At 32.1% G+C, this 9,413-nt stretch overlaps 1 protein-coding gene across 1 annotated transcript in view; it reads right to left on the bottom strand.

The window, feature by feature from the left end:
- CHD7 (chromodomain helicase DNA binding protein 7) overlaps positions 1 to 9,413 on the bottom strand; it is a 183,134-nt gene extending 173,721 nt beyond the window's left edge. Inside the window, exon 1 of the mRNA XM_015812377.1 lies at positions 9,394 to 9,413. The gene's annotated coding sequence lies outside the window, so the exon portion shown is untranslated. The remainder of the gene's footprint in view (positions 1 to 9,393) is intronic.

Genomic DNA, 9,413 nt, shown 5'->3' with positions numbered 1-9,413 from the left:
AATGGTGCAGACAACTACAAACAGTCATTGGAATTCAATATTTATATATGACAACTGTAGTGAGACTATTATATACTCAAAAGTGGAAAGGTTCAATACCACCCATAATGGGAGATTGGTTGGTGAAGATGATGGAGTAGCTGGCAAAGATAGCTAACTTCCTTGATCAGAGAAAAGACAGTATCTACTTTTAGAGTTGTCTGGAAACCCTTAGAGATGATTTGCATGAAATGGAAAAAATGCACTTATGACTTGTGGTTTTCATGATTAGAAAAAAAATGGATATTGGAAAAAAGTGAACATTTTTGTAATAAATTTTGTAAAGAGATAATTTTGTAACCATACATACAGTATACAATATTTGCTGCAGAGAAAATCAGAAGTTTCTTTTTATTTATTTTAGTCTTTCCCATTCCACTTTTGTTTTTCCTTTTTTCTTCTCCTTTTCTTTCTTTGTTCTATTTCATGTTAGCTGTTATGTTATGTTTAAAACCTTCAATAAAATTTAGTTTTAAAAAATCTGCATGATCAAATGAATGAAGAATCTGAATGGAGTAATAGAGATGCAAAAATGATAATTTCAGTATAAAAAGAATATTAAATTTATTCTGAATAAATTGCAAAATTGGATAATTTCTTCTCTAAAAATTGTTGGAAATATAATGAGCAGGTCAGATCATTTTTTCCATATCTGGTAGCAATGTTTTAAAGCTCAACAATTACAATGAAAATTACAATGGATAACAAAGATTTTGTAACTTACAGATTTTTGGCTGCTAATCATGAAAATAACTTGTAATTTAACCTATTGAATACTGTTTTATAAAAATCTTCTGTCTTTATACTATGTCAATATACATCCTTCAGTGCCTATTGGCAGACATGAAAGAAACATAAAAACATGGAATTGCTATTGAAGCACATCTAGTACACCAGGTTCAATTGGAATATCTGTGGAGATCTAAAAATAGTGGCTCTGTGTTTTGAATGCATCTCGTATATATACCAAGTACTGTTACATATGCAAATGGGACAGTCATGTAAGAGAACACATTACATTAAAAAAAATGGCCATTCTGAAACAATTTGGTTCCAGAACAGAAATATGTGGCCAATGAACCACTTGTTAACCTAAAAAAGATATTTTTGCATCCACTTGGACAAGAAACGTGAAGTTTAATTTATTTGAGACCAATGTTTCCTGGAATAACTGATGCCAATGCATTTTTGTTGGTCCACAAGTCAGATACATCATCAATGACTAGCGGTTCAAAAAGCTGTTAGTAGGGCCAGAGAAAATTGCCTGGAAAGTATTCAAGGATGTAGTTGAAAATTTTCTTGGCAATTACAGAACACCAAACTACATTCCACTAGTTGACAAACGTCTTACAGCATACAAGACTATGAAATGTCACTTAAGATTCATTTTCTGCATTCACACTGGATCTTCTTTCCCAATAATCTAAGTACAAACAGTGACGAAAATGGTGAAAGATTTTACCAGTACACTGTCACAATGGAAAAACGGCATCAGAACAACTGAAATTCATCATTACTGGTTGACTATTATTGGACACTGCAGCAAGATGCATCAGTTACCAAATACAAATGAAATCAACAGTAATACACTTTTAGCCCTGTTGAACTCATGTAGCATGTTGGAAATATTATGCAACTAAATATATCAGTTATTAAAAGTTTTTCATTATTTTTCAAGATTTCTACATAATAGAATCATTCTGAAATTATATTTGTGTTCAGTTTGAAGGGGGTCTATCATAATCACCAAATGTTTTCAAATAGCAAAACTTTTGAAACAATCCTTTTTGTCCAGTGTTATTCATATCAGAATGAAACAAATTGCAGAAATAGAATTCCAATTCCCACTCTTATTAAATTTTGCTAAACCACATATTCCTTCCAGGTATAATGAATTAGCTTTCTACACATTAATTGCTACAAGGTTATTTTATGTTTCTTACTGGAAAGATCATTTGATTCCCCCTTTGGAAGTACAGTTAACTAAGTTGTGGGAATATGCTTTTTTGCACTTTAAATCTCACATCAAAATTAATCCAAAGTAGAAATCATTTCTGGACAATAATCTGATATATTGATTTCTACCTCAACTAATTTTTTTGAAAGGGAGAAGGGATTATATAGAGAGTTCATGCTACTCTCTTTTACGGGATATTTAAATCCAAACAGACTTTCAGTTTTGACTTTGTATTGTAGCTTTTGTGTGGTGATGTATATTGTGTTGACCATGGTTCTTGATATTTACCTTTGTTCATACCTCAACCATGTTTTAAGCTATTTACAGCAATATATTCAATTTTCATAATTTATTACAGTAATGATTTACCAGAAAGCCACAATCTTATTGATTTTTTAGTTCCCTTGTTTACTTATTTATGCTTTATTTTTGTACTTTTTATTTGTTTTCTATTTTCTATTTGTGTTCATGTACTTTTCTAAAGTTTTTTAAATAAATTAAAAATGACCTAACTCAATGGAACTGGTCACTGGTGTCTACTTCAAGGTAATTTTCTGTTATAATAGAGAAACCTGACCACAGACATCAGTTTTAGGAATGCACTGCTACTCAGTGATGAATACTGTCACTGTTATGTGATGATTCACTTCTATGTATTATGAGCAGACCAATTCCCTACAGATTGCCAATTAAAATTAGTTGCATATTAATGAGGCTCAGCAGCAAAAAGGGAAAACTTGACCTAAGTATACTAGAGAGGATATTCAAAGAAAAATAGAGTCCTGAAAACATTATTGTTCACTTAGCAGATGTTTTAATAAATCTTACAACAGATAAGTGTGTGAAAACATGCTTTGGATTCTGCATGTGACTTAATATACTTGTTTCTATCATACTTTATCATCAAATGTTTTGATCAATCAAAATAATAAAAAACCATTATGTTCCCGTGGGTTTTTTTATTCTTTAGAAAGGCTAGAAAGCCACTATCAGAACATCTTTTCTGAAAAGAGAATATTCTATCAACACAGACTGAGATTAAATCTCTCCAAAACAGTGGTTTTGAAACTATGGATCAAATGAATCCAGGATAGCATCACTGACTACCAGTTGGATTCCAGGTGTGATTCAAGGTGCTGGTTGTCACCTTTAAAGTTCAAGATGGCTCCTGACTGAATTGTTGGAGTGACTGTTTTTTCCCATATTCATCTGCCTGTTCAAACAGATTGGACAGGGTTAACTTCATTCAGGTTCTAGGAAATGAGCATTTCCAATCGCTGATCACATGCTCTGGAACTCTTCCCTTTTGAGATAGAGTCTACTCCTTTTGTTTTGTCCCAGGTTTCAGACGAACTGCCTTTACACTCTAGTCCAAGAGAAAGGCATGCTTTTAATATTGTTATATACTGGTGAATATATGACTTTGGGGCTTTTTTAAATCTCTTATGATGCTGTTATAATTTTTATTATCCTTGGTGAGCATATTTATTTGTACTGAGAGTTTCTAAGATGTTTCTGATTGTTAGTCACTCATAGCCTTTGGTACACAAATATTACTACTATAAATAAGGCAGAGAGGAATGATCAATTGTCTGCAGAATAATGGAGGATAAAAGTGTGGTCTTGTCTACAAAAAGAAAGAGAAGGAAGGTTGAGAACACTAAGATCAGTAGTGCTCTGGTCTGACATCAATATTTGTAGTTTGATGTGGGTAAGGCACCAGGCTTGAAAGCAGGAACCGTAAGTTCAAGCCTTGCCTTAGCCATGAAAGCCAGCTGGGTGATTTTGGGCCAGTCACTCACTCAGCTCAACCAACCCAGCCCAACCAAAAGGAAGGTGTGTTGGATGTGTGCCACCTTGAGTTATTTGTAAACATTTATAAAAGTAATAAAGATGGGGAGATAGATAGATAGACAGACAGACAGACAGACAGACAGACAGATTTGTGAAGATTGTACAGCAGATCCTAATATCTGTAACCAATAATTACCAGGTCAGGATGAACTTGTAAGAACATATGTCATCATATTAATCTTACTTTGAATTTCTTAGTAGATTGTGGGAATGCTCACCTGAATCTTAACTGAGTAAAGTAACTTACAAAATACTTTATGATATTCTGATTAGTATTCTACTTACATATGGGATAGATATCATGTCTAGTAGGACATGATACATAACATAACAGACACGATATGTCATGTCTGTTATGTTCAAGCACAACTGGCTTGAACATAACAGTCAAATATTGCTAATCAACTGCTCTTCGTAAACTGAAGTATTGAATGGTGTGTGTCTCAATCGGGGCAATATATTCTTCCTATTCTTTTATTAGTGAACTGAATTAAGAAGTGAAATAAATGAAATTTGCAATGTACAAAACTAGACGAGATAGATTCTATCTATCTAGCAGGAATAACTTAAAATATTGTTAATGGTGAAAAATGGTCTGAAGTAATTAAATAGAGAGAAATGTTAAACTGCATCAACAAAAGTATTTTTTTAAATCATAAGAACTGCTTTATTGTATCTTTCACTGCTTAACTCAGCTTAAGTTCTGTCATCAATAATGGGACCATATTTTTAAAACAAATCAGAGAAACCCCAAAAAGCTGCAGAGATGAGCAACAATAATAATAGTATTGGAAATTTTATATGAGAACAAATTAAGAGAAAATGCAGCAGGACCTATTAAATGATTCCAGAATGCAGAATAAAGAACAATGTCTTGTTATAGGAAAATAAATTCTAGGAGCAATCAATTAATCAAGGTAGCAAGTTTTCCTTCAGTGGATGTATTCAGAAAGAGGGTGGATGCATTTCTCTCACAGATGTTCTAGTATGAATTCCTGCAGTGAGAAAAGGGCTGGACCTATGACCAAATAACCATTTTCAAGTTTATGAGTCTATGATTCTAAGATCAAGCAGAAGCATAAACTTAAAAGTTCATGAAATTAACTGCAAATAAGAAATTAGAGTTGAAAAATAGCAATAGCATTTTATTAATTCCAAGAATAAAATATTCATAGCTTCCCAAATTTATAAATTCTAGTAATAAGAGTTGAGAATGCCATCTTTTAAAAATCTGGAAATCTTCATTGTCCGCTACTATTATCACCTAATAGATGGGTTCATAGTTATGTTATTTTCTAAAACAATTTCAACTTTAACATGTTGAAGGATTTTTTCCTTGATTTGGGCACAAGTACATGTACATAATGGTAAACAATATTCATAATCCATGCATTCACAAAAATGCACTATATCAAAAAAAGATATTCACACTGTCAACACAGTACACTGTTCATAGTAAATGTTACTAAGCTATGTAAAACAGAGAAACTGAAATTCCAAAATTTCTATACAAGTATACCACTTTCCACTTATTTTTATACCTAAGCACCAAGATCAATTTTTTACAAGCTTGGTCAAGTTAACATCTATAGTGAAAATTCTGCAGAAAGATCTCACCAAATATTCTTACAGGTTTACTCACTCTGAAAATTCATTCTATGTCTGAGATAGAATAAAGGCAACCTTTCATAGAATATTCAAATGTGTTTTTCACTATTCAGTCTATCATATTCCAATTCTTCTAATTTGAAATTCAGTCCTCTTAACTTTGGACTTGGGTTTTAGAACCATGGGAATCTCTAGGATAAATACTGACTATTTTTGCCACTACTTTTTTTCAATTTCCTGCTGAACTGATATTCCCTAGTGTGTTCATTTCAAACCCGTTTTCTTATAAAAGACAGCATCTTTTATTTGAACATATATCATAGTTTTTTGGGTACATTATATCAGATTCATTTTCATGGGAATTATGGATAGATGTTGTTCCTTCTATGTACACATTATTCTACCATACACTCTATCTTGGAATACTGGAAGCCCAAACAGGAAAACTTCGCCAACCATTAGGCAAACTTGAAATATTGGCATTTTTCCTTTTTCAATTAGGTTTAAATTCAAGGATCTCATGAGACCAAACTCTATATTTTGGCTGAGCTAACAACAAAATACAGGTAGCCCTCAATTTACAACCATTCATTTAGTGTCCGTTTGAAGTTACGACACCAAATAAGGTGACTTATTACCATTTTTCACACTTACGACCATTGTAGCATCCTCACAGTCATGTGATCAAAATTTGGATGCTTGGCAACTAGCTTGCATTATAATGGTTGCGGTGTCCCAGAGTCATGTGATTACTTTTTGCCATTTTCTGACAAGCAAAGTCAATGGGGAAGCCAGACTTAACAACCATGTTACTACCTTAACAACTGCAGTGATTCACTTAATAAATATAGCAAGAAAGATGGTAAAATGGGGCAAAACTCACTTAACAATTGTCTTGCTTAGCAACAGAAATTTTAAGCTCAACTGTGATTGTAAGTCGAAAACTATTTGTACTATAGTGGGAGAGTCAGCTTCATAATTCAACTGATTCAATCTAATTTCAAATTGGTTTACCACTATATCAGAAACTCTGATTCATATGGTTGTTACGAAAATTGTAAATGTTAAAAAATGAATTAAAAAGTCCCAAATGAACAAAGTAATCTTATCATATAGCACAAAGCCTACAGAAAATAACAAAACCACTTCCATTTTATTATAGGGTGGATACTATCTACTCTTTATTTTTAATTTAGGATTTTAAAAGATCAAAATTATGCTTTTTAAGTCTAAAATTTCAAAGTATGTAAATCAAAGAGATAGTACTGAAACCCAGAAACTAATCACATCTTAACTGCTTAAAATTTTTGGAATGTATTTCAAACTTTAGAATATTTAATTCAGAAAACTGATTTGTAGTAGATATTAGCAATTATCAAATCATTGATCAGCAGGATAAAAGAATAATGTATTTTATTTCTATTTTAAAGTCAGAACAGTAGATGGATTCATAATTTATGATATCCTATAATATAATCTTAGTTTGGATCTTAGCTTATTTAAGAAACCATAATACATAGTTAACAAATAATCTGCTTTGAATGAGATGATAAGGACATGCTACAAGATGTGCTGGTCAGAAAAACTACATAATCTTTCCAATCAAATACACACACACACACACACACGCACACACACTTCCATTAAACAGTGTAGAAAAAAAACTTACAATAAAAGAGGCACGTCTATGTTCTAGTGATGGGTCTGGGTATATTTTGTAGTTATTTCAGTTATTACTGAACATATATAATCTGTAACTGAATTTTATAGTAATAGACAAATATAAAGCATCACTACTTAATACTGTATGATTATCCAAAAGAAAATTTCTGGGATACAGTATTTCTTTTGCCCCTAAATCACTATGCATAAAACATAATGGTTGCTTCAAAAATGTTGACTATCTCTCTGAAATAAACTAAAAGCAAACAGACCGTTCAGATATGGTTGATGGTAATGCATGGGATCAGAGTATTTCTTCTAATCACCTCAAAACATTAAAACTGCTGCAGACATATCACTGAACTAAAGTTCCTAAGTTGAGGGTATCTGGTATGTTCCATAGCAAGGACTGTTCTGCACTATGTGGTAATCATGCTTGTTGTGGGTACAACTGTGTTTCCTCAATAGAACATGAAATCTGATATGCAATTTCAAAACACCCACACACAACTGGAATCTCCTATTGAGCCCTTGTTTCTACAGCTATACACAGATGTTTGTGCAAGATAATTTGCATGGTTGATCAAGATGTGGCAAATGGAATGTCCACATAAAATCTAGAACCATATTGAGATAGGTATGAGGTTTCTACAATCCAACATCACTGAATTAACTAGATTCATAAATCAAAACTTGAAGGTAAAGCCCTACCAAATGCTTTGTTGATCTCCATTTTTCACATCTCCCCAAAATAGCTTACAAGTTCTCCCCAGCAACTAATGCCATAGAGCTTCAAATTCCAATAGATTTAGAAATCAGCCAAAATTTATGCCTGTTACTGTCTCTTAGAGGGAAAGATATTGTTTTCTTTTAGAATATTATGCTAAGTTCAAAGACTGAGCATAACTGTAAAGATAAAGCAGACAGTTTCAAAATGGAGAAGGGTATTTCCCTGTCCTGTGCTGCAGAAAACCTCTCAAGAATCTACCTCCACCTGAACTTTCAGCAACTGAAAGATGCATTTAGCTTTACATCTATGAATCTTCGACCACGTAACATGTATCTAATGTCATGTTTTTTCCTAATGGTTATTTTTCTATATGTCAAAGAATAATTCCCATTTAGATCCTGAAGACTTTTCAACTTTCTCAAATCTGCAGTGCAAGCTGTGGGAAACTGCAAGGTTCTTTTTCTACATAAGCTGAAAGAGTTTCTATTCAACTTCCAGATTCAGACAAAATTAACAAATAAATGTTTTATGTTATAACAGTGCAGTCTGAATCTTCTAGAATTTTTCTATCTATCTGCAAAACAGTAATCACCAATCAATAAAATCTCATTGCCTTGGTAGAGTTTTAGAATAAAAATGTTATAAAATTCTCAAGTTATTGTGAGTTATTAGCTACAATAGAGTTGATTAAAGGATGTCTTCACTCATAGAACACAATTTTCAGATGTGATGCATTGAGTTTGAAGACTAAATTTAATTGCAGATCTTAAATATGCTCTGTATCTTATTTCAACAACCATTTATTTGAAAAATCAATAAAAACATTCCCAACAATAACCTGTTTAAAGAATTGCATGAAAGAGGTAGGAAGAGTTTCTAAAACTTGTCTAATATTTCTAACTAAACTTAGGAAATTGATAAACTTTACAAAATGAGTTCCCCTAGATCCTAGAAATAGTAACATAGTAAAACATAATAGTAAAAAATATGATATTTGTGTATTTTTAAGTATACAGATGTTCTAAAAATGTTGAGTTCAGGAAGAGTAAAAAAAAATATTTTTTTGAAACGAGACACGTGCAGTAAGAATTACACTCAATTTCCAATTATTGGTCTTATGTTTAAAAGAACAAATTTGTCAAATATAAGTTATATTCTGAATTATCATTAAAATGATGGCCAAAAAAGCAATTTTGTTTTTAAATATGAGTGACAGTCCATAGTTTTGGGGGGGAACTTTCATAGTCTTGATGCAAAGTTGTGGTCTCTGCATATCCTATAAAGGAAGGCAGAATTCTCAGTTGTATTCTAAACAATGTATTCAGCTACATTTAGCTTTCAGCCTTTTTATTATCATTGTCAATGAATGGGGCCCTAGTCAAATTAAGCTGCCATTTTAGGTTAAAGACTAAGAGCCTCTGCTGTTCAGCAATAAAACAAGAATACTTTAAGCAACAGATGTAGTATTCTAACTGGAAAATTATAATCATGGCTTCTACAAAAATAATTAACAACTCTGATTTTTAAAATTAATAATACTCACACATTACTGCAAACTAACTG

The sequence above is a fragment of the Protobothrops mucrosquamatus genome, unplaced genomic scaffold (assembly GCF_001527695.2).
Source record: "Protobothrops mucrosquamatus isolate PMUCROS unplaced genomic scaffold, P.Mucros_1.0 scaffold79, whole genome shotgun sequence".
Taxonomy (NCBI): domain Eukaryota; kingdom Metazoa; phylum Chordata; class Lepidosauria; order Squamata; family Viperidae; genus Protobothrops; species Protobothrops mucrosquamatus.
Note: the sequence above shows the minus strand (reverse complement) of the source record. Positions and strands in the feature narration are given on the sequence as shown.